This window comes from Trichechus manatus, unplaced genomic scaffold (assembly GCF_000243295.1).
Source record: "Trichechus manatus latirostris isolate Lorelei unplaced genomic scaffold, TriManLat1.0 scaffold00010, whole genome shotgun sequence".
Taxonomy (NCBI): Eukaryota; Metazoa; Chordata; class Mammalia; order Sirenia; family Trichechidae; genus Trichechus; species Trichechus manatus.
The window spans coordinates 16,377,006-16,401,481 of record NW_004443946.1 but is presented as its reverse complement, the minus strand read 5'-3'; the positions used below and the strand labels follow the sequence as shown (position 1 = coordinate 16,401,481).

General features: G+C 41.7%; 1 protein-coding gene across 1 annotated transcript in view; it reads left to right on the top strand.

Moving 5' to 3' along the window:
- Positions 1-7,472: 7,472 nt before the first annotated feature.
- Positions 7,473-24,476, top strand: part of ESR2 (estrogen receptor 2) — an 83,920-nt gene continuing 66,916 nt past the window's right edge. Inside the window, exon 1 of the mRNA XM_004370942.2 lies at positions 7,473-7,609. The gene's annotated coding sequence lies outside the window, so the exon portion shown is untranslated. The remainder of the gene's footprint in view (positions 7,610-24,476) is intronic.

Sequence of the window (24,476 nt, the reverse complement as noted above, 5' to 3'; positions counted from 1 at the left end):
TTGCAATATTGAAGGATTCTATAGGCAAAATATTGAATGACGCAGGAAGCATCAAAAGGAGATGGAGGAAATATAGAGTCACTGTACCAAAAAGAACTGTTCGATGTTCAACCATTTCAGGAGGTAGCATTTGTTCAAGAACTGATGGTATGTATATATGTATGTGCATGTAAATATATATGTATGTGTGTATGTATAATGGGTTTAATAGGTCCCTGGGTAGCGCAAACAATTAAGTATTCAGCTACTAATCGATAGGCTGGCAGTTTGAGCCAACCCAGAAGTGCCTCAGAAGAAAGGCCTGGAGGTCTGCTTCCAAGGGATCGCAGCCAAGAAAACCGTATGGAGCACAGTTCTATTCTGCAACACCTGGGGCTGAGGAATCGACTTGTCAGCATCTGGTTTTGGATACATATGTGTATATATATACGTGTGTGTATACACATGTTACATATATCACAGATAATACAGATAAATCATACAAAGCCTTTTGATTTAAAAAATAGAAATCTGGCTTGTCTTACTCTTTTCCATCCACTAGAGGGAGACATGAACACGTCACATAAAGGGAACACTTACAGATTCGCTAGAAAATCTGAAACAACTCTTTAGCAGGTGACCCTTTGTAGAATTTGAGCCTTTAATAAATCTCTCCAGACTCCAGGTCTAGAGGTTCCAGGGAAAATAAACAGGGTTAAATGCAGGAGGAGAAAGCACCTGGACTTGGAGTGAGAACACAGGTAAACTCCAGCTCTGTTATTAACAGCAAGACAAATTACTTACCCTTTCTCAGTGGTGTGCTGGTAAACCAGCTCTCAGAAACAAACAAAATAGCTCTGATTTGTAATGTTTATGGAAGGAGAGACAATATTCAAGAGGAGCCATGTACCAAAAACTAGAGAATAGTTGAGAAGTGTTTACTTGAATCCATACCCCACGTTGTTCCAAAGGGAGTAGACCACTGCACCCCTAGTTCCTCTCTGGCCAGGAGCAATTTGTTGTGTAAATACTCCCACACGACTAATTTCAAGCTACTATAGGTTTAACAGCTAAATTGCACATTTCCTGAATATTAACAATCTGCTCTGCTGAGCCAGTGTTGGTGGGTTCCAGCACACCACCGAGCCTCCTTAAGCCTTGTGGAAAACACACATTTCCAGGACCTGCCCTAGAACTCCTGGTTTAGAACCTGCTGGGGAGGAGAGTCCTAGGAATCTGTATTTTAATCAAGTAACCCAGGTAACTCTTCTCATCCAGGAATGTAAGGAAACACTGCTCTAAATTACTCTTAAAATTGGGCCCCATGTCAGAGGGTCTTTCTCTGACTCACTTCACAACTGAGCCGGCCTGAAAGGTATGCAGAGTTCTCGGACTGATTCCTGGCAGGGCATTTGATTCCGCTACTACCTCCTCCACCCTCAGAGCTAAGCCTCCCTTACCAGGAAACCTGCTCCTTGCCCTCTCCTAGGCCATGTCTTCCTTACATCCGCGAATCAGTTTGTTACAAGGAATCCTGGGTTGTTTTAAAGGTACCATTTATTCAGAATTTATAAGGTATAACATACATTTTATATTTTAATCCTCACAACAATTTTATGAAGTAGATTCTTGGGTTGTTCCCATTTTACAAAGGAAGATCAAAGAGGTTAGGAAAGAGTTCAAGGATACACAGCTGGTAAATGGTTGGGCTGAAAATCCAGCCTGGACCCAGCTGACTCCAAGCCTCGGCTGCATCCTCAGTGTAGGCTCTTCTGACCTGCCTGGGCTGGCGCACTTGTGTTCTACTCTTATTTCCTATGCTCTCTCCTCCCAACCACGAGGTCAGAAGATTGAAAGGCAGAACAAATGAAGCCTTAGTTTCTGGTCTACAGTGCCTGGAATATAGCTCTCAGAGGGCTGGAGTGGAAGAATGAGGGGTTCTGAGGAAGAGATGCAAGGCTGAGTGTGTAGACCTGTAGAATTCACAAGAGATCCCAGGGGAGATCATTGCCCTTCATGTCTGAAATTCAGTCAGCCCAGATAAGGAGGGCTGGGAGTTACTGTCAGTCTTTCTGAGAGGATCCTGAACACTCAGGGAAGCAACTTCTCATCCTCTTAATGTCCAAAAAACTCCCGATCTCCACCATTCATTTCTCACTATTCATTTGTCACTTGCTTTCCTGTAGGTCATTTCTTATGCATTTGTCTTTTCAACTAGATCTAAAGCCTTGGGAGACCCAAGTTCAGAGAATGGGCTTTGGAGTGAAACAAACCTGGTTTGAACCCTCTGCTGTTTACTAGCTGTGTGATGTTGGGCACATCACTAACTATCTTATTCTCAGTCTTTTCATTTGTGAAATGGGAATATGAATAGCACCTACCTTGTGAGACGGTTTTGAGGATTAAACGAGATAGTGCAGGTGAAGGCTTTACAAGTGACTGCTGAATAAATGGTAGTTGCATCATCTTCATCCTTATTACCATCATCATCATCCCCAGCCTGGTCATCATCATCCGAGAGCGAACATTCTCATATTTCCTTTTGTCGCAGGTAGGCCCATAAAGCGTTACTGTTTTTCAGCATTAAGGGGGCATTCTCACAAAGAGATAAATACATGAGGCAAGAAGCATTCTCATAGGCAAATGTTTTCTAAAAGAACAAATATAATGTCTAGTGTCAGAAAATTTTTAAGGTGAAAATAACTAAAGAAGGTAAGAAGCCTGTCAAGAATTTTCTCCCTCGAACATGATTTTATTCTGAGATGGGGTGAGGAGGGCAGAGGTAGACTGGGAAGGAAGAAGTGGGTCAGGCTGATATACGTTTATGAGATACTAGCAGTGAAAGTATGGTGGACATTCAGAGATCCCAATGGTAGAAATGCAAGTATAGATGTACATAGTCCGACAACCGGGGTTCCTGTAAGTACGAATCTAGAAAACATGTTGCAGTTTCATCATCTGCAAAATGGGATAACACCAACCTCACAGCTGGTGTGAAAATGAAGCATGACATGGCTGTGTAAGGACTTTGTTAACTGTAAAAGCCAATGTCTTCATAAGGTGGCAGTTCTCTTAGTAAGTTGCGGGTGGTGGATGGTATAATACATGGGAGCGGGTTGAAGAAGCACATATGTTATGAACTTGGGCAGAACCATTGAGGAGAGGTTAGTTAACAAAACTTCCTGGACAGATATATGTAGAGATGTAAAAAGAAGACATAAAAGTGTGAAGGAAGAATACAGGGATTCTGGTACATTGGACAACACTGGTGATTCCTGAAAAGCTTTATGAATTATTTGGAGAAGTTCCTTTTCTGGCTGTAACTCCCAGAAAAGGAGGGGATTGAATAGTGAGAACAATTCCTTTCTCTGGTTGGACTCATCAGATCAAGCAATAACATACGTGAAAGAAGCACCTTCTCACTGTGCACAAAAGACTGAACCTATATTTTTAATAAATGCTATTTATGCAATATGTGTCACTGGAGATTTAGATGATGAGAGTCTAATGACAGTAGGAGACATTTTTAGTAACTTTCCATTATATGAACTAAGAACTGGAAAACTCGAAATGTCAAATACATTTACAAAAAGAAGTAAAAACAACGTTAGTCAATTTTCTTAAATACTAAACTATATTGGAACCAGACAATCTTATTAGAATCTCTTAAGCCCTGTCTGCCTATACCCCATCTCCTTTTTGACCTCATTTCTGGGGATATTACACTGTCTGACCTGTTATTAATATTATCTTATTCTGTGCCAGCAGAGGTAAGGAAGCTGCATTTCCAGAATTGCATTTGAGTCATTTGTGAAATTGCATATTACAATCTGCCAGTTCTTAAGCAATTGTGAAGTTATTTTCTTTCTCATCTGGGTGTTCACATTCATGCCAGTGACCTCCAAGGGCTAGTTTCTTTTCTAGCTTGAGCGAATTGCTTCAATCAGAGTTGGGGGGTGAGGAGAAGAACATACATTCTTCATGTTGTTTGGTTTCAAGTAGATCGAAAATTAGAAACACAAGACATGGAAAAGATTTGTGTTAAATGTAAGTCACTTCAAGGAGCAGTAGACAAGACAAAAAGCTATTTTAGCTGCATGTGTGCCAATGTCAAAGACCAAGACTAAAGGTGACCTATAGGGAGTTGGCTGCAGATGCCGGTTGCCCAGGTGGTTCTTTTAACCTGCAGGTCAGAGTAACCTTGTCTTGTGGTCTGGGCACCCAGGTGTCAGGTTAGGTCCACCTTGCTGCTTATGTCCTTAGTCACCTTTCAGGGGGCTTGAGTCAGATACATGTCAGTATGTACTAAGGTTACATAAATATGTTCAAAGGTCATCTTGCCTGGAGAAGAACTTGGCAAAATTTCATTCAGCAATATCCAGGCTCTACAGGACAGACATGCCTCAGTTTACACAACGAGAAAGAAAAGCATCACAGGGTGACAGCAGAGAAAGCATGTAATTAACAGGTAGGTAGACAACTTGGGTTGGAACGTTTACTCTGCCACATGCACTTGGGTGACCTTACAAAAGAAATAACATACTCTGAGCCTCAGTTTCCCCATCTGTAAAACAGAGACAGTACTATCTGTCACAGAAAATTTATGAGTTGTGGTGCCTGGGCTGGAAAGATGCTCCATAAATATAAGATTCATTTTTCATATCCACAAAAAACATGATCCTGAAGAGCTCAACCCAAATTTAACTTTAAAATATCAAAGCCTATTTTATGAGCCCTGATTTATGAGCAGTTAGAGATAACCTCTGACGTACTGCATTAGTAATCCCACTTCTCCCGTTCCTGTCACCAAAGAAAGGTTATAGTTTGTGTGCAGTGAGTCTTCCCCTTCCTTCTCTTTTATTAATTTCATAAATATAGGGTGTCATCTCTCAGACCCTCTTAAAACAGGCCACTTTACACTCGCATAACATGAGGAACGAGCCTATTCCTGTTATACTCTGGGGCAGGTGACAGCATCCCAAGATCTAAATCCTTCTACTTGGCTTTAGGCTCAGCAGAGAAAGCTGCAATCCAAAGGCATTCTTCAGCATGACATTCTTCTAGTCATTTGTAGGATTCCTCCTGCCCCTCTACATTTCCACATCCGCTATTGCTTTTCTTGCCTTTGACAAGATTTTGTTTGTTTTGCCTTTTGGTAGTTTCTTTCTTACAGAAAATTCTTTTTTCCCTCTTGCCCTCTGTACTTACCAGGTTGACACTTCAGCAAGTATTTGTTGAATGCCTGGATTGTACTACGTGGGTACTGTGGATACTTGCTACAGACTGTGGGGGATGCTAGAGATACAAGACAAGCACAGTCTGATCACAGTATAGAGCAGGGTTGACGGATGAGATGAGTGCTCTGGGGGAGGCAGTGTGCACATTAGCTGGGCTAACACAGTCTTCACTTTATTCAGGATCCGGAGTGGGTAAGATTTCACTAGACAGAGGAGTGAGTAGAAGAAGAAGGTACACTTTGATGGAGAGGCTTTCCTTCCTCCTACAGCAAAACCTTCCTGTCCTAGGCCCACTTCCTTTGCTTTCCCAGGTGACACCTTACTGCCTGGTCCTGCGCCATCCTCGCAATTGTTGTTATGCTTGAGCCCATTGTTGCCCCCACTGTGTCAGTCCATCTGGTAGAGGGTCTTCCTCTTTTTTGCTGACCCTCTACTTCACCAAGCATGATGTCCTTCTCCAGCATACTACCTGGCAAGATGTATCTACTTGATAAGTACTAATTTTCCTGTGACTTGTGACTGAAGTGACTTCATTATAGTTTCTGTTCTAGATATATTTTGTTAGCAAGCAACTACTACCAAATGGAACTGCTTTTTCAACTATTAGTTAAAAATTTCTGCATAAATTGAAAAAAAGGATATGGGTCCTGGGGACCTGAGAGAGATGCCTTGGGGAGAGAGGTAACAGGGAAGCTGGGATCAGCAACGATAAACATCTTGTCCTGTACAGTTCTCCATGGGTTGGACATCACCAGCTACGCAATCTTCTGTCCAAACTAATTTCTCTGCCTCAAGGATCAGGAAACTATACCTTAGAATTTAAGAGAAACCAGGAGTCTGGGCTATAATGAAAATTGGACTGGAGGAGCCTGTAGAGATTTTTGATAACCACTGTTTACAGTTTATAAAGTAGGTAGTCCTCCATGTTTGGAATCTGTCTCCACCACTTGTGGACCTCACGCTTATAAACCAGAGCACACTGCAGTCCCTCTAGGCTACTCTTGGCTGAACCTCACACACTTGAGGCTGGCACTGTAAAAGGTTCCTCCAGATGACCCCTTGGTCTTCCTCTACCAGAGACCTGGGGACACAACCAGAGCAAGAACCCCGTCCCTTATGTATGGATGGTTTGATGACTCATTAGGCACAGCTGTGACACTGGGGTCTCACAATGGCCTGTCGGACATCTGCGGCTTTCCTGTTGCTTTTTGCCGTCAATGGCTACCTCAAAGTCAGTTGTTTCTTAATGACTGTCGAGTGGTCCCAATCTTCAAATTGTGGGCCTACTTGCCCAGGCCAGCTGAGAAGAGAGGATCCTGTAGAGCAGGGGGAATTGGAGCTACCACCAGGGGGCGCGGTGGACACTCATCTACGGAGCGAGCTTGACAGCGGCACCGCGGGCGAAGAGGGGCAGCGGCATCCGGGGCACAGACCTCCTCCCACACCCTCTGGTACCTTCCAGTGGGTGAGTTTTAGGATACTTTTCCTCATCTTTGATCTAATGCAAAAGACCCTATCAGACAGTCCCTGAGAGCTGAGAGCCCACTCTCTCCACCTCCCATACACGGTCGCGTGGCTTTGCCTCCCCAGGAACACAGGGTTGCCAAATCCAAAGCCCCGTAGTTTCACCACTAGATTCTTAAAAAGTCAGACATCTATATTTAATGACACCGAAGTATCCAGCTCCTCAGGCTCATGTGAGTTAGGGTCCTAGAGCCGTGACCCTCCCAGTGTGGTCCTCAGACCGGCAGCGTCAGCTTCTGAATCATCCGGGACCTGGTTAGAAATGCACAGTCGCGGGCCCACCCCGACCTCCCAAGTCCGAGACTCTGGGGGCGGGGCCGCACCCTGGGCGCCGTTCTAACCCTGCGGGTGACCGAGAGGCAGCTCTAGGGTGACAGTCCCCTCCCTGGGTCTTCCTCCTTCTCCGGGGTGAATATGGATCGACAGGCAAGGAGGTGGGGTCCCCCTGAAATCACCGGGCTCCAGGCTCTGTGGTCACGTGGGCTCCTGAGCATGTCCCCACCCCCCCACCCCCAGACACACACTGCTTCCCCTCGTCTTTAAAAGAAAGAAAAGGCGCATCGTTAAGTCATTTGTGGTCTTTGCAGTCTCTTCGGCAACTGGCCCTTTTGACACCCCCACCCTCGCCTCTCCGCTCCAGCGGCAGAGTCGCTGCGAAGCACGGAGGTGGCGAGAACTGCTTCTTGCAACTTGCACTGGGAAGAGGAGGTGGCGACAGCGGGGCCGGAGAGGCACCATCGTGGGCTGCGCGAGGTTTGGTCACTCTCCACCGTCGGTGGTCGCGAGCCCTGCGCGGGGAACAGAGATACCCGGGAAAAGCACGTGTTGTCAGCATTATAGGGAACGGAAGGCCGGTGTTTGCCTGCAAGGTGGGTACCCCTTTGCTCAAGGTGTAATTTAATTGAGTTTTTGGTTTCATTTTGAGAACAATAAAAGGCAAAAAAAAAAAAAAAAAAAAAAATTCAACCGTTTTGAGAACTACTGAAAACAGGAAGTTCATGCTCTGAATGAATATTTGAATTCCAGACTCTGGCAGGTTAATTTATTTAATTAGTTTGTGCCTGTAAGCTCCGGGTTGATTGTGCTAACGTAAATGTCTTTTTAAAAAGAAAAAAAAAATTCCTTTGGACTTTCTTTCTATGGGTTTCCCAACAGAATGGATGGATGGATGAAATAATGACAGTGGGAAGTTGAACACAGCGCTTCCTGCTTGAGTTTTGTGGGCATGGGGAGATGTACCACATATTACGCGGATGACCAGTGTTTTAAAATGTGTTAACTGGCATTCCTTAGTCATACTGGAAAATAGATTTGCATCTTTCCTGGGTGGACTGGGCAAGATTAAGATCTGGTCTGTTTTAGTTGGTAACAAGGAACCCAACTGCTGCTCTGTTTTCCCCTTGTGTTACCCTTGGTGCATAGTTCACACTGGAAGTATTAATTAAGTCAGGTGAATTTTTTTTTTTAAGTGAATTTGAGTGGATTTCTGTTTAGGGAAGTAAGGTTGACTCAATTTTCCTAGCTTAGTACTTACTATTTGTAGATATTTTTTAAAGTAGCTTTGTGTTGTGGCATGGCGCACAACATTTCGGAGGAAAGATTTCTACTTTTTTTCTTTATAGTTCTGGTATTTAGATGGGAATGACATTTGAATTTTTACTTTGGTTGCAAGTTTTTAAACTAATAGTGGCTATTTTACTATGTGTATGGGAGAAAGAATGAATATATGAAAGAAAAGGTTTGTATTGTAAAAAGTAAATACTGTACTGTGAAAAGAACATGACACACTTATTCCTTGACTACTTTTTTTTTGAAGAAAATCTCTGTTTCTGCATACATTCTAGAAGAAGGAAAATGTAAGAACTTATTCATCAATGGGTGTTAAAATGCACACCTCAGGATTTCATTTTACTGTCAACTATTTTTTGTTTTTCAATTGAATTACTGAATCAGCCTTATTTCAGAAGCAACCAATTTCCTGTTAGCACTTAAGTCTTGCTCAAGACGTATTGGTTTCTGAAATCAGTGAATAACACATTTAGCACACATTTCATAGTGGTTCTGAAGGACTGGAATGAGTTTAATCACCTTTTACGTTTATTAAAATTTATAATATTGAAAAGGTAAAGTTTAATAGTAAATTAAACACTTTAAAAATTACAATTAGCTTTTAATAGGTATTGATATGTTTATTTCAAAGAATAAGACTGCAACTTTCCATAAATATGTATCCTACAGGTAATGAATCGGAATATATGTTGTGATTATTTTAGTTGATGTTTTGAGTCTATATATGTATATATATACACACACACACACACAAACATATATAAAATAAAATAATTATATAAAATACTGAAGGCTGAACTTGAATCATTTATTGGGAAGCTTTTGATAATTACAGCTAGAACCCTTGAGAACTGTATGCTTGAATGTCGGACTTCGTAATTCAGTGCCGAGTACATTGTTTTTGACATAATAGTATTTTTAAAAAGTCAGGTTTATTGTAGTAGAGTTTATATGCAGTAAAATCCAGCTTTTTTAGCTACTCTATGAATTCTCTCAAATGCACACAATTGTATAACCACTGCCACAATCAAGACACAGAGAAGTTCCATCAACCCCAAAGTCCCCATGTGCCCCTTTGTGGTTCAGTCCTCTTATCAGCCCCTGGAAATGACTGATCTGTTCTCTGATTTCATGGTTATGTCCTACAGCATATTTTTACTTAGAAATAGTTGTCTTCCTTCTCTTTTTTCCAATGAAAAACTTCAGTCTCCCTCCTATTTATGGGGAAGTTGGGGTTGTGGTAGTTTTGTTTTAATCTTAGATACTTTGGGATAAATTGAGGCAAAGACAAAGCTATTTAGCAAATGGGAAATTAGAGACTTGGATTAAGTGTTCAGTCGATATTGGGTGAATAGATTTCGTTCTTAGCAAGTTTGGATTGCATTGTGGTTTAAGCCTTTGGTTAGGGTGTGCATCATCAGTTATACAAAACTGAGACGCAAGGCCATTTAAAAACACAACATCTATTTACATAGTATTAATAGAATGTGTTATTTCTTTATAATCTTGGCATTTAAAATGTACTTTTATTATATTTGGGATTAAGAAAGCTACCTGAAATTACAAGTCAAATAGTGAGGAGCAAAAGTGGGATTGAAAATGACAACTTGGAGACATTTAAAATATAAAGTGAGTGTAACTACTGAAGTTAAAACACTCACTTTAACAGGTCCTAAGGACTGTGCTCTATTTATTTGCAGATATCAGGGCTTTTTCATTTCTGTGCTCATGCTTTGAAATCTAGATTTTACTGCAGGGCATAGATACAAAATCTTTTGTAAACTAATATTCTATACTGTTTAATACATTATTCAATCCAGCAAACACTTAATTAGAAGCCTATTATTGCTAGTGCTGCGGCTGCTAACCAACAGGTTGGCAGTTCGAATCCACCAGGTGCTCCTTGGAAACTCTGTGGGGCAGTTCTACTCTGTCCTGTAGGGTCACTATGAGTTGACTCAATGGCATGGGTTTTTATTATTATTATTATTATTATTGCTAGATACTGCTAATAAAGATATGTCAGACTGATGTCTTTTTCCTTTGTGCTAAGAAAATCAAGAGCCAGTTTTTTAAATCGGCAACTTTTCTTTAGAGAACAGCTGTGACAGTAACTAGGATATGCAGTGGCAAGTTTATGAGGTGCCAGCAAGCTGGATAGTTGGCATTCCTAGCTCAAACTGTTACAGCTCTTGAAGGAGAGTGAGAGTCACTTGGAAAGACAGATTACTGGACCTGTACATATTTCCTCGAAGAACGACTACAGCAGTTGTTGGAAAATGTTTTGTTTTTTGTCAAACCCAGGACTGGAAGAAGTCTGAATGTTTCTGGATTGGTCATATCCTTTGACTCTCTTTACCCAGAACTCTCCTCTCCATGCACCAAATGAATGTTTGGATAGGGTCCTGTTTCCTAGGTGTAGAACATCACCTCTGACTGTTGTTGGTATCTTGAAGGAGCAGAGACTGGATGATGAGAGAAAAGACACGTAAGAAGATCTATGGATTCCCTCTCCATACCCCTGCCTTAGGGTATGATAACCCTAGAGCTGAGACTTTGTCCACTTAACCCTATTCCAGCCCTCAAAATTCTATTTCCTATCCAGCAGGCTAGTAGGGGAAGGAACAAGCTAGAATATAGGTTTTTCACATTTTGGAAGATACGTGTATATCTTCTTAAAAGTTGCATGTAAAATGGTGATTCTGGAGTGTTTTTTTCTTCTTTATTCCTAATTAATATCAAATTGACTGAGGGCCTTAACATTTTGCTTTGCAAAAGCTACGTTAAAAAATAATGCTTGCCAAACAGGCACTTACACACATCAGGAATACGTGATGCGTAAGACTTTTCCATGAAATACTTTCTAGTTTCTTTCCAGTTCATATAAGTGAACTTATGACAGACTTTCTTACAGTGGGACACACAAATCACAGTGTTTGAACTGAATACTTGGGGACGTGTGACAGACAGGTGGAAGAAGAATGGGGATGAGGTGTTGAGGTCCTCCAAGTCTGCAGGCTTGAGGATACAGTGTCGGGAGGATTTGGCATCTTGTGCTCCACACAGTGGCTGTCAGGCTGTAGGCAGCCCAGCTAAGATTTCTGGCCATCTATTTGGAGCAGTGGTGTTATATTATCGAACAGAAGTTAAGAAAGTAAAACTAAAAGGCAAATTTTTCAAGGTAGCCATGCAGGTGTTTCAACTTAAATTGTCTGAAAATTTTGTTCAACACTCATTCAGTGCTTATCCAGTGGCATGCCAGCAGACTGCCTTCGTCCCCTTGGATATGTGATAATACCTCCTTTCACAAGCGTCTTTTCATTTGATCCTTGAAACACTATGAGAAAGGTGCAGCCCTTGTTAGGGCCCTGTTTTTACTGAAGGACATGTGGAAGCCCTGGGAGTTTTCTTGATTGGTCCTGGATCACCTGGCTTTCAGGCAGAGCTGGGACAAGGACCTGGTGTTCTGCTGTGTCCACTGGGCCAGAATATACATAAAAATAGACTTGGTGGTAACTGCCTTCTTATTCTTTAACTGGATTTGATAGGTACTTTGATAAAATCAGCCTATTCTTTCTGGGATGTCTTTCTGCCGTTTCTAGTACCAGCCTTTTACTTCTCCACAGAATCACTGTCAATATTTGGATTTTTAAATAACTTTTTTTTTTTTCTGTTTAAAGTTATAATGTGTTCCCCAGCCAGTACAGAACACCATGTATAATCCCACGTGTATAAAAAGCTTTCCCTCTGCATGCACAGACGTGACCCAAAAGGGCCAAACACAGGTGTGTATGCTGGGGGAGTGGGAGAGCCAAGTCTTCCAGCAGAAGACAAGGGCTGTTAGCCATGAAGGATATTCACCAACTATTTTAGGCTATGGTGACTAATTAAAGAAAATTGACATGCAAGGAAATGATTAATTCTTAGAATCAGGATGTCCGGGTACATGTCCTTTTGTTGGCCAGGGTACATGTTCTTTTGTGAAATACCATGCCTGCCAGGCCCAACAATTAAACTCTTTAGAGATTGTTTTTCCCTGTTGTACCAGATATTGCCATCCCTAAGGCAATGCTTGGGCACCAAAACCAATGTTCTCGGAAAATTCTGCCTTATAATGTTGAGGAAATGTGATCTTTTGGGGTTTATTTTTTCAATTGGTTTATATCTTAGTGTCTTAGTCATCTGGTGCCGCTCCAACAGAAACACCACAAGTGGATGGCCTTTAACAAGAGAAATCCATTCTCCCACAGTCCAGCAGGCCACAAGTCCAAATTCAGGGCATCAGTTCCAGGAGAAGGCCCTCTCTCTCCATCGGCTCTGGAGGAAAGTCCCCCTGATGCACCAGTCTTCCCCCTGTCTGGCAGCGTCCCAGCACAGGAACCTCAGGTCCAAAGGACGCTCTCTGTTCCCGGCACTGCCCTCCAGGTGGCGTTAGGTTCCTGTGCTGGGATGCTCCCAGACCGGGGGAAGACTGGTGCATCATGGGGACATTCCTCCAGAGCCGACAGAGAGAGAAGGCCTTCTCCTGGAGCTGATGCCCTGAATTTGGACTTGTGGCCTGCTGGACTGTGGGAGAATGGATTTCTCTTGTTAAAGGCCATCCACTTGCGGTATTTCTGTTGGAGTGGCACTGGATGACTAAGACAGAATTTGGTACCGGGAGTGGGGTGCTGCTCTAACAGATACCTAAAATGTGGAAGTGGTTTTGAAACTCTGAATGGATAGAGGTGCAGCAGTGGCAGAGGACCAGCAACAGCAGAGAACTTGCAGTGGCAGAGAAGCAGCAGCAGCAGAGAACCAACAGCAACAGAACGAGGAGACCAGTGTGAGATGGTGCTGGAGCCGACCCACGGAGCAAGAGAGCTGAGTGCCTGCGCGAAGGAGGCTTCCTGGCCGAGTTGGGTCCTCCAGGCACTTAATCGGTGGGGGTACAGAGCTTTGGAACACTTGCCCCAGCAGGGCAGATGCGGGCTTGAGGCCCAAGGGCCGAGAGGCCACAGGAAGCAGAAACTGAAGAGACAAGGAACACAAGATTCCGAGCTGCCTCAGTCTCAAAAGGTATGGCCGAGACCTCTGGGATTTCAAAGGGTGGAGCCATGGCCCCTGGTGTTTCTAAGGGTGGAGTTGTCAGTCCGATGGACTAGGAGAATGGTGCGCCAAAAGCCGAGGGAGCAGGGTTGCCATCCCAGTGGGTGTGGAAGACGGAGCTAAAGCCCAGGGCCGAGGGGTCTCCACTCAGAATCTGGAGACTGTGGCCAATACCCAGAGTCTGGAGAGCAGGGCTATTGTGTAAATGGTCTTAGAAAAGAGAGGATTATTTTCAAGCCTTGAGGGTTAATGTAATGTGTTCTGCTAACTTGCTTGGTGCCTGTTATTCCTTCTTTCCCTGCAATTTCTCCCATTTGTAGTGGAAATGTCTAGCTTGTGCCTGTTCCACCATTGTACCTTTGGAAGCAGATAACTTGTATTCTAGATTTCACAGATGAAGAGGAATTTTTGGATTTGGGACTAAGAGTTAAGACTTTTGCTGTGATATGATGAAATGGATATATTTTGCATGTTCCAAGGATGTGATTTTTTGGGGACCAAAGGGTGGAATATCATGGATTAAATTGTGTCGCCCAAAAAATGTGTGTAGCAACTTGGCTAGGTCATGATTCCCAGTATTGTATGATTGTGTTATCTGATGTGATTTCCTTATGTGTTGTAAACTCTATCACTGTGATGAGGTTATATGTGATCTCCTTATGAGTTGTAAATTCTATCACTGTGATGAGGTTATACTGATGAGGTTTACAAGATTAGATAGTGTCTTAATGCAATCTCTTTTGAGATATAAAAGAGAGAAGCGAGCAGAGACACATGAGAACCTCATACCACCAAGAAAGCAGTGCTGGGAGCAGAGTGCATCCTTTGGACCTGAGGGTCCTGGGCTGAGAAGCTCCCAGACCAAAGGACCTTCCTCCAGAGCCTACAGAGAAAGTGTTTCCCCGGAGCTGATGCCCTGAATTTGGACTTGTAGCCTATTGGACAGTGAGAGAATAAACTTCTCTTTGCTAAATCCATCCACTTGTGGTATTTCTGTTAGAGCAGCTGTAGATGACTAAGACACTTAGTAAGTAGGACTACTCAAATAGCCAGAACAGGTTTGTTTATTTGCTTTTATAGGCCTCCAGTAGAAAAGACCCCCCTTTTGCTACCTGTTTGCCTGTCTCCCAGGATTGTGATTTTCATCACCCCTTAAGACTTTGCATAAGCATAAAACACCATTTGCATTGGCCACCAAGTTACCAATTATTCAAGATAATCACGGGCAAATAGTTGTCCCAGGAATCTGGAAATACCTAAAAGATCCAACCAAAAAGCAGCTTTCCTAGTGCTGCTGTAACAGAAATACCACAGATGGGTGGCTTTAAAGAGCAGAAACTTATTTTCTCACGATTCAGTAGGCTAAAGTCCAAATCGGTGTCCCAGCCATGTTAATTCCCTCTTCATTGGTAGCCCTGGCCTTTCCTTGGTTCCTTGCTATCCTTACATGGAACCTGTCTTCCCCTGTGTATGCATATCTTTGTATCTAATCTGCTCTTTTTATAACTCAGAAATAATTAGATTTAGAGTGGTTAAGAGGTCAGCTGCTAACCAAAATGTCAGCAGTTCAAATCCACCAGCCACTCTTGGGAAGCTCTCTGGGGCGGTTCTACTCTGTCCTACAGAGTATAATCCAATTAACATAACATAACCCTTTGCTGTCTAGTCAATTCCGACTCATAGTAACCCTGTAGGACAGAGTAGAACTGCCCTATCATGGGCTTTCCAAGGAGTGGCTGGTGGATTCGAACTGCTGACCTTTCGGTTAGCAGCTGAGCTCTTAGCCACTGCACAACCGGGGCCCCAGTGTAACACAGGAGACCCTATTTCCAAACAGGATTATATCCACAGGTATAGGGATAAGAATTCTAACGCATATTTTGGAGGGACACAATTCAGTCCATAACAATAGCCTTTTAATCATTGTCCAATGATCAGTTTTCTAACATTAATCATTGTACAGGGGTTGTGTGGAAAGATGTTCTAGAGAAGTTAATTGGTGTATGAGTATGGACTCTGTATTTTCTAAGCAAAGTCACCGTGGCACTTGATTTGTTGCTGGGATGAATCCTGGCATTTGCCATTTGGTGGTGTGTGGCTGGCAGGTCATTTCAGCATTGCTGGGCTGAGAATGAACATTTCATTTGCAGGTGAAAATGAGTGATTGGATTGATTGTCTGCCCCTAAGAAAGATGTCATAATCATTTAAAATTTTGTGACGTGGGAAGTATTATTTCAAAATCATGAATTTCCAGCTGACTATCACTTTGTATCAATAGATGTTTATGTTTTTAAGAGCCCTAGTGAAAGGAAAAGAAATAACAGTGGTTTTCTGCTTGTTGTGTTAGCTTTGCCCAACTACTTATGCCAAAATACATTTCTTTTGGACAATATAAACATGAAATTCAGTAAAACCTTGATTAACCAATGTGTTCAGAGAATATTTCATTGTTTAAACCATTTAATTGATTTTTTTTTTATTAACTAAGAATTAACTTGAAGTCTCCAGTCTAAATTTTTATTCTAAAATTCATTGCTTTCCTGCCTCATAATTTCCTAAACATAATTTAATCTTCACTTGATGGAAAGTGTTGAATTTTTCCTTTTTTCAATATGTTTACATTGAGCAATACTCTGTGTAAGAAACTTAGTATAAATGCATACTGACATTTGGACATGCTTTTTGTTTATTTAATTTGGTAGGCCATCTTGTTTTTTTTTTTACCTTTTTTTTTTAACAAGTTGAAGAAATATAAAACTTAATTATTGCCTCCAGATATTATTTTATTATGCATAAATCTAATTTGTTATGCATATTAAGTATTTTGTTCTCAATTGTTATAATGTATACCATTTGTCATGGATTGAATTATATTCTCCAAAAATATGTGTCAACTTGACTAGGCCATGATTCCCAGTATTATGTGGTTGTCGTCCATTTTGTGATGTGTTGTAAATCTTAGCCTCTGTGCCTGTAGTTATGGTCCTATTTGGGAGTGAGCTGTCTGTTATGTTAATGAGGCAGGATTAGGTCATGTTAATAAAGATTAGGGTGGGATGCAACACCCTTACTCAGGTCACAGCCCTGATCTGAGGTAAGGGTAGTTCCCTGAGGGTGTGGCCTGCATCACCTTTTATCTTACAAGAGGTAAAAGGAGAGAGAAGCGAGCAGAAAGAGGGGAACTCACTACCACCAAGAAAGAAGAGCTGGGAGTGGAGTGTGTCCTTTGGACCCAGGGTCCCTGTGCTGAGAACCTCCTAGACCCAGAGGCAGATTGATGCCAAGACACATGGAGATCTCCAAGTAACACTGGGCCCACAGATGTTGAAAGGAAACAAGGACCTTCTCCCAGAGCCAACAGAGGGAGAAAGCCTTCCCCTAGAGCTGGTGCCCTGAATTCAGACTTGTAGCCTCCTAAACTGTGAGAGAGTAAATTTCTGTGTGTTAAAGCCATCCAATGTGGTATTTCTGTTATAGCAGCACTAGATAACTAAGATACTGTTTAAATTATGTTGTTAAAGTACTTTAAATATCTTTTGATAAAATATTTGGCTACCTTAAGATATGCTCAGATCATGTAGCAAAAACAATACACTAAAATACGATTACCAAGGTATAATATTCAAAACATAAGCGCAGTGAGCAGGTGTATGTGTAGGTGGATTGAAATAGGAGAGGTGCTTTTAGGGCAAATTAAGATATAAATGCCTCCTACCAATACTGAGCCTAAAGGTTACCAATGACCTAACTGTTAACTCCTGTGCTCTCTACTCAACCATGCCTAGATCATTTCCGTAGATATTTAAATGTCTGTAAGCTTCTCTTTTTAAACACCTTCCTTGATCCTATATTCTTTTCCAGGTACCTTCTTTCTTTTCATTCCCAGTCAAATTTTTTGAAAAAGTTCTAATCAACTCAAGTTGATTAGAAGTTGGACCACCTTTGTTTTAGTTCTTTATCATTTTACCCAGTCTATCCTACCTCCTTCACCTGGCACATTAGCTCCGTAAAGGCAGGGTGTGTGTTTTGGGACTCCTTTAGATCTCCTTTCTTCAGCACAGTGCCATGCCTACTGATGGATTAGTGTGCTTGGCTTAGTGAAATCTTATATTTTAAGCACATTTTCTCATACGTTTTCATCGTAACAAGTATTTATTGAGTAGTAGTAGAAGGTGAGTAAGAAATAGTTTGTGCTTTCAAAGAGCTTAAAACATAATTTTACTTTCTTCTTGCTCTCCCACTCCATCTCTACCATTCCAAGATTCAATATAATTAAAATCTAAAATGCAGGATTAGATTTGTATATAAGTGATCATAGGAGGGTTATGAGTGACTAGGAGCCCTGGTGGTGCAGTGGTTAAGAGCTCAGCCTCTAACCAAAAGGTCAGCAGTTTGAATCCAACAGCCACTTCTTGGAAACCCTATGGGGCAGTTCTACACTGCCTCTGTAGCGTCTCTATGATTTGGAATTGACTTGATGGCAACAGATTTGGTTTTGGGTTTTTGGATGTGTGAATAAGGTGCCCTGGTGGCACAGTGGTTAAGTGATTGGCTGCTAACCAAAAGGTCGACCATTTGAACCCACCAGCCACTCCTTGGGAGAAAGATGCGGCAGTCTGCTTCTGTAAAGATTACAGCCTTGGAAACCCTATGGGGCAGTTCTACTCTGTCCTATATGGTCGCTATGAGCTGGAATCAACTCGATGGTACACAACAACAACATGAGTGAATAAAGTACTGGAGCATAAAATGCCAACCACTGCTCATTACATGTTTTATACTTCTTATGGACATGGAAGATTATCTGCAGGAAAATAGCAGGAGATTAGAGTGGAATGGTTGGTTGGGGCAATGTAATGGAATTGCCTTGAATGCTAGGAGAGTTATTGCAGAGGTTGACCAGAAGCAGAGGGCTGACCAGAACTGGAATTTAAGAATGTTAACCTGGCAGCTGTATGGAACTGGAGAAGGAGCTAACTGGAGACGAGGAGCAATAAGGAGCCTGCTACAGATGCACAGATAAGAAGTAATAAGAGCTTACTGCCGATGGAGGCAAAAGACAGAACATGGGAAAAGGCGCTGTGGAGAAAGGAACCTGTGTACTTTGGTGACTAAAGGTAACTGGGTAAAGGGACAAAGTCAAAGATAACTGTAATGGAGCTTTGCTATTAACACAAATAGGAAACTAAGGAGTGGTTTTTGGGGAGGAAAATGATGAATTACACCTTGGATATTGTATTATATCTATTACTGTGTAACAAATTACCTCCAAATTGTACAACTCAAAACAACAGACGTTTATTATCTCACACATTGTCTGAGGGTAATGAATCCAGGAGCAGCTTAACTGGATGATTCTTGCTTAGCTTCTCTCATGAGGTTGCAGTCTAGATGTTGGCCAGGGCTATAGTCATCTGAAGGCTTGACTGAGGCTGGAGGATCTGCTTCCAAATTTTTGTACTCACATAACTGTTATCTGGAGGCCTAAGTTCCTTGCTGGCCATTGGCAGGAGGCTTCTGTTCTTCACCATGGGTACCTCTCCATAGAGCTGCTTCTGCATCCTTACAACATGGCAGCTAGCTTCCCCTAGAGCAAGAGAGAGAGAGCATGAGCAAGGAGGAGGCTGCAATGATTTTTATGACTTTGTCTTGGAAGCCACACAACTTCACTTCTGCCATTATCTATTCAATAGAAGTGAGCCACTAAGTTCCGCCTCAAGGAGGAGGGAGGAAATTAGGGAAGAGAGCTGAAGAGTTCGTGGACATACTTTAAAACTGCCATAGATATATTGTGTTTTAAGGACAAATGGATAATGAATAAGGAAGACTGAAGAAGAATTGATGTATTTGAATTATGGTGTTGGTGGAGAATATTAAATATACCATGGACTGCCTGAAGAATGAATAAATCTGTCTTGGAAGACGTACAGCCAGAATGCTCCTTAGAAGACAGGATGGCAACTTCGTCTTACATACTTTAGACGTGTTATTAGGAGGGACCAGTCTCTGGAGAAGGACATCATGCTTAGTAAAGTAGAGGGTCAGTGAAAAAGAGGAAGACCCTTATAGAGATGGATTGACACAGTAGATGCAACAATGGGCTCAAACATAGCAATGATTGTGAGGATGGCGCAGTACTGGGCAGTGTTTATTTCTGTTGTACATAGGGTCATTAAGAGTGAAACCAACAACAGTTCCTAACAACAAATAGGACAAATGGAGTGAGCATTCAAATGAAAATGTTAGGAGCGAGGAATCGGGAGCTCTAGAGAGCCACCTACAAATGGAAGTAGGTGATTGCTAAAGCTGAAAATATCGAAGATGGAGTACTTCTCAAGTCAGGTTTCTTTAATGGTCTTTCTCAACCAGCTTCATTATTTATGGTTATTATTCCCTTCTCCAGATTATATTATTCCAGTTATTCTAACCTGTTTTAAGATTTCCATTTTTAATCGGTTGTATTATTTTGTATTTTTTCTTCAAAGCTTCTTATTATGAAAAATTTCAAACTTACAGAAAAGTTGAAAGACTAGTGTAATGAGTGTCCATATACCCACCATCTAGATTCAGTAATTAACATTTTGACTTAAATGCTTTATTTTTATATGTATGTATATATATTTTTTTTATGAACCATTTATCAGGTGGTATTCTTTGGAAAGAGGAGTTTCTCCCCCATCTTGGGATAAACTACAATTCCTCTTAAAAAGGCAGGGTACAGGCTTAATTCTTTCCCCTTAATTACAAATTTTCAGAGTGAAGAACTGATGTAGTAATCATGTGTAGTGCAAGCAAATTATTATTTTTTTTTCTTGAGTATCACTATGGACTCATAGTCTAAAGGGTAAAAACATATGCAGTTTTTCTATATATTGCCAAATACCCAAGGAGGTTGTACTGTTTTGCACTCCCACCAACAGTGGAGGAGAATCCCTGTTTCTACACAGCTTCACCAGAAAGTGTATTGTCAAACTATTGACTTTTTGCCAAACATGATAGATAGGTGAGAAATAGTATCTCCGTGTAGTATTAATTTGCATCACTCTTGTGGGTCAGGTTGAGCATCTTTTTATGGTTTAAGAGCTATTTGTTTTTATTTTTCTGTATTCTGTCTGTTCATGTCTTTTGCCTATTTTTCTAATGGATTTTTGGTCTTTTTCATCTTAAGAGCTCTCTTTCCATATTAGGAAGATTAGCCCCTTGTTTCTAATATAAATTGAGAATATTTTTTCCCACTTTGTCATTAGTCTTTTGACTTTGCTTACAGTGTTTTTATAATATGCAAAGGTAAACATTTATGTACCGATATGCAGAGATTTACATTTAGGTGCTGAATTTATTGGTCTTTTTTTAATTATTATTATTACTCCTAGATTTTGAGCCATAGTTAAGAAAGATTTCCCCACACCTAGGTTATGTTATAAAGGAATTAATCTGTTTGCTTCTAGTACTCATGCAGTCTCCCACCCGTATCCTCTCTTCCGTTCTCATCTTTCTCCTCTCCCCCTGTCTACCCATCTCTGTTTTAACATTTGGATCGCTGAACCATTTGGAGTTTATTCTGGCATATGGTATGAAGTATGGATCCAAGTTTCTTTTTCCAATAGCTATCCTGTTGTCCAATGTTTTCCCAGTGATTTGAGATTCCATCTTATATCATATACCAAATTTCCAGAAACTTTGGATCTATTTTTGGATTTTCTATTCTGTTACTGTGTCAGTTCCATTCTGATGTTCAATCAGGACATAAAAAACTATACAGTAAACTAAACAGGGGCGCTTACTATAAAGAATGATTAATTATGATAGAAGAGTAACCATAGGGTATAAGGAAATTCACCACCTCTTTGTCAGTTTGTGGTGGCTTGCGTGTTGCTGTGATGCTGGAAGCTATGCCACCAGTATTTCACATACCAGCAGGGACATGATGGACAGTTTCAATGGAGCTTTAAGACCAAGACAGACTAGGAGGAAAAACCTGGTGATCTACTTCCAAAAATTAGCCAATGAAAACCCTATGGATCACAACAGAATAGTGTCTAATACAGTGCTAGAAGATGAGCCCCCTAGGTTGGAAAGCAACAGTGGACTCAAGCATACCAGCAATTGTGAGGATGGCACAGGACCAGGCAGTGTTTAGTTCTGTTGTACATGGAGTCACCATGAGTCAGAGCTAACTTGATGGCTGCTAACAACAGCAACAACAACATATGATACCCTAGGGCTGAAGGAGAGTATCCAAGGAAGGATGAATTTGGAAGGGGTTCAGATCACTTTAAAGAGGGTTGGGTTGGGCCGCCTGCTAGCAGAGATGTTTAATGGTTTATCCAGGCATGAGCTAATCTGGAGTTGCTGGGTGAACAGTAAGCAGCTCTCTGGAGTGCAGGCAGGGGGAGCAGGCGATCAGCAACTGGTGTCATAGGTATGGAGTGAGAGTCCAGGTGCTGTCGGGGTAGGAGGCCTTCAGAGTATGCTGGTCACGCAGAGTGAAGGGGCTTGCGACAGGACTGCAGGTGACTTCAGGCCACAGTACAGACAGGTGACTGCATAAAGGTTATCGCTCAGCCAAGGCTATAAGGTCACAGAAAGGTCGTGTTCTGGACGGATGCCTGGGGCAGGCTCCACTGAATGTTTTCACACTCACAGTGCCAACCCCTGGCCCTTGCTAGAAATTATAGGAAGCCTCTTTCTTCTGCTATGTCCCTCCGGTGCCTTCTACTGAGAAAGCTTAACATTGTTCTCACTTTAAAGGAGATATATTAAAGACATTCCTTTGTTTATTGTAGAACATATATTTAAGGGCACATTCCAAACAAAGACAACAAATTAATAACAGACACAGTTACATTGGTCTGTCAGTTCTTGTGCTAATCCCCCATCATTTTGTAGTATTGATGATTTATAATGTATTTGTGTATCTGTTAATGCCAGCCCTCCTCATTGAGCTTCTCTTTTAGGGTTTTCTTGTTTGTTTTTCCGTAAGAACTTTCAGATAAACTTAGCTAGCTCCAGAAAAATAATTTGTTGCTATTTTTATTTAGTCCTGTACATTGTATAATAAATTCTTGGGGTAAAAAAGACTCTTGTGGTTATAAAAAAAAAAAAAGCAATAACGAAGAGAATGAAGTAGAAAATCAGAGCTCCGTACCTTAAATTCCCACTCGTCTGAGTTAATATTTTTGTGCATATCTTTCTGGATATTTTTCTAAGCTTATACAAATGTGTGATATTTTTCAAAATAAAAATGTTTAAACTCTTTTAAGAGTTACATCTCAGGGACTTCTGGGCAACACGGTGCTATAGTCAGAAGCACCATGCTGTTCCTCTGCAGCAAAGATCAGAAAAACTAAATCAAACAGAGTTACACATCAGTCCTGAAACCCTAAGCATTAAATGAAGAGATAAAGAACTCAGCCACACACCAAATGGAATAAGAAACTGACTGAAAATAGACAGCAAGGAGATATATGCAGAGGTCCCCTATCAGCTACCGCAGCACGCATCTGCCATCTTGGACTCCTATCAGAGATCAGCGAACAGGGGGTACAAGAAAGCAGCTTCACGGAGCTTCCAGCAGGAGACAGAACAACTGGTAACCAGCAACATAGGCTTTGCCACCCCCCACCCTTCTTCACCCCCACTTAGCCTTCTCTGCTTCCTGCAGCCACAGTCTTTTGGCCGGGAAGCACCAGCTTCACCCTGGTGTTGCTTGGATCCCACACTCCCGCACTAGCCGGCTCCCTGGGTGCCTTTTGTTGGCTGCTGGTGTTGCTTTTTTCTGCTTCTTTAGATTTCTTCCTTACCTCTCACCACTTCCCCCTCCTTTCTCTCAAATACCTGGCTCTGTGCGCCATCTTTGCTTCTTCCTGAAAGACTGTGAAACACCTCTTTACTGTGAAACTGCTTCCTGGCCCGTGTCACCACGCTGGTGGGACCCCTGGGGCTTTTTTTTTGCCTGTTTGTTCGCTCTGATTTGTTCTGTTCTGATTTGTTTGTGTTTTCTTTTTCTTTTCTTGGCTTGGGAGCCCCTTCTAGCTGGGCGGTACCACACAGTTTGGAAGCTACTCCCTTACTCTGAGGAGATGCGCAGGGACACCCCTGAGGGCATTTCTTTTTTCTTGTTTTTTTTTTTTGTTTGTTTGTTTCTTTGTTTTCTCTCTCTTATTCCCTTTTTGTCTTTCTTCATTTCCAGTCTCTCAATTTATTCATTTTTTCTTTTACCCATTTTATTTTTTTTCATTTTTCTTTTTCCCCATTTCTCAGTTCTCAACTCTCCACTCCAATAGCAAGCTCTCTTAGCACTCTTTTTTGTTTGTGTGTATGTTTTTGGCTCCTGTTCCTATCTCCTCTCTCTCATCCTTCCCATACCCATCTTAGCTCCACACATCACAATCTACCCCCTCCTTCCTGCCTACCTGCACTGTGCACTGAACATCACACTCCCAAGCAGCACAGGCACAGCCTACTGGAACCTGATTCCCGGTCTGCACTGTCAGCCCTGGTACATGCCACACACAACCCATCCCAGCAACTCCCCTTCAGCTGGACCTGCCCTGCTGTACCATACCTGACCGACCCTGCCCATTGCAGAAGGAGGTGAAAAGTATCGTGCCCACAGACGAGCAAACAACAAAGAACACACAGCCCGCCTGCTCAGACATAACCAAATAAAACAAAAAAGCAGGATGAAACAAACAAATCTACAATCCATAAACGAGCAAAATAACCACTGAATGCCCCAAAGACAGCCGACAATATCAAAACATTTACTAACACAGGACAGGATGGTTCCAGTATGTGTCCAAAATAAAACACCAGATGACTTTTCAGTAGAAGAAAAGGCACTAGACCTAAATGATAGGGAATTCAAATCTCTAATATTCAGAATTATCCATGAGTTGAAGCAAAAAGCAGACAGAAATGGAGAAAAAATAGACAAATTAATGGAAAAGGCAGACAAATACACGGAAAATACAGACAAAAAAATGGAAGAATTCAAGAGAATAATACAGGAACAAAATGCTAAAATAAGTTCACAACTAGAAATCATACAAAAACAACAATTAGAAATCCAAAAG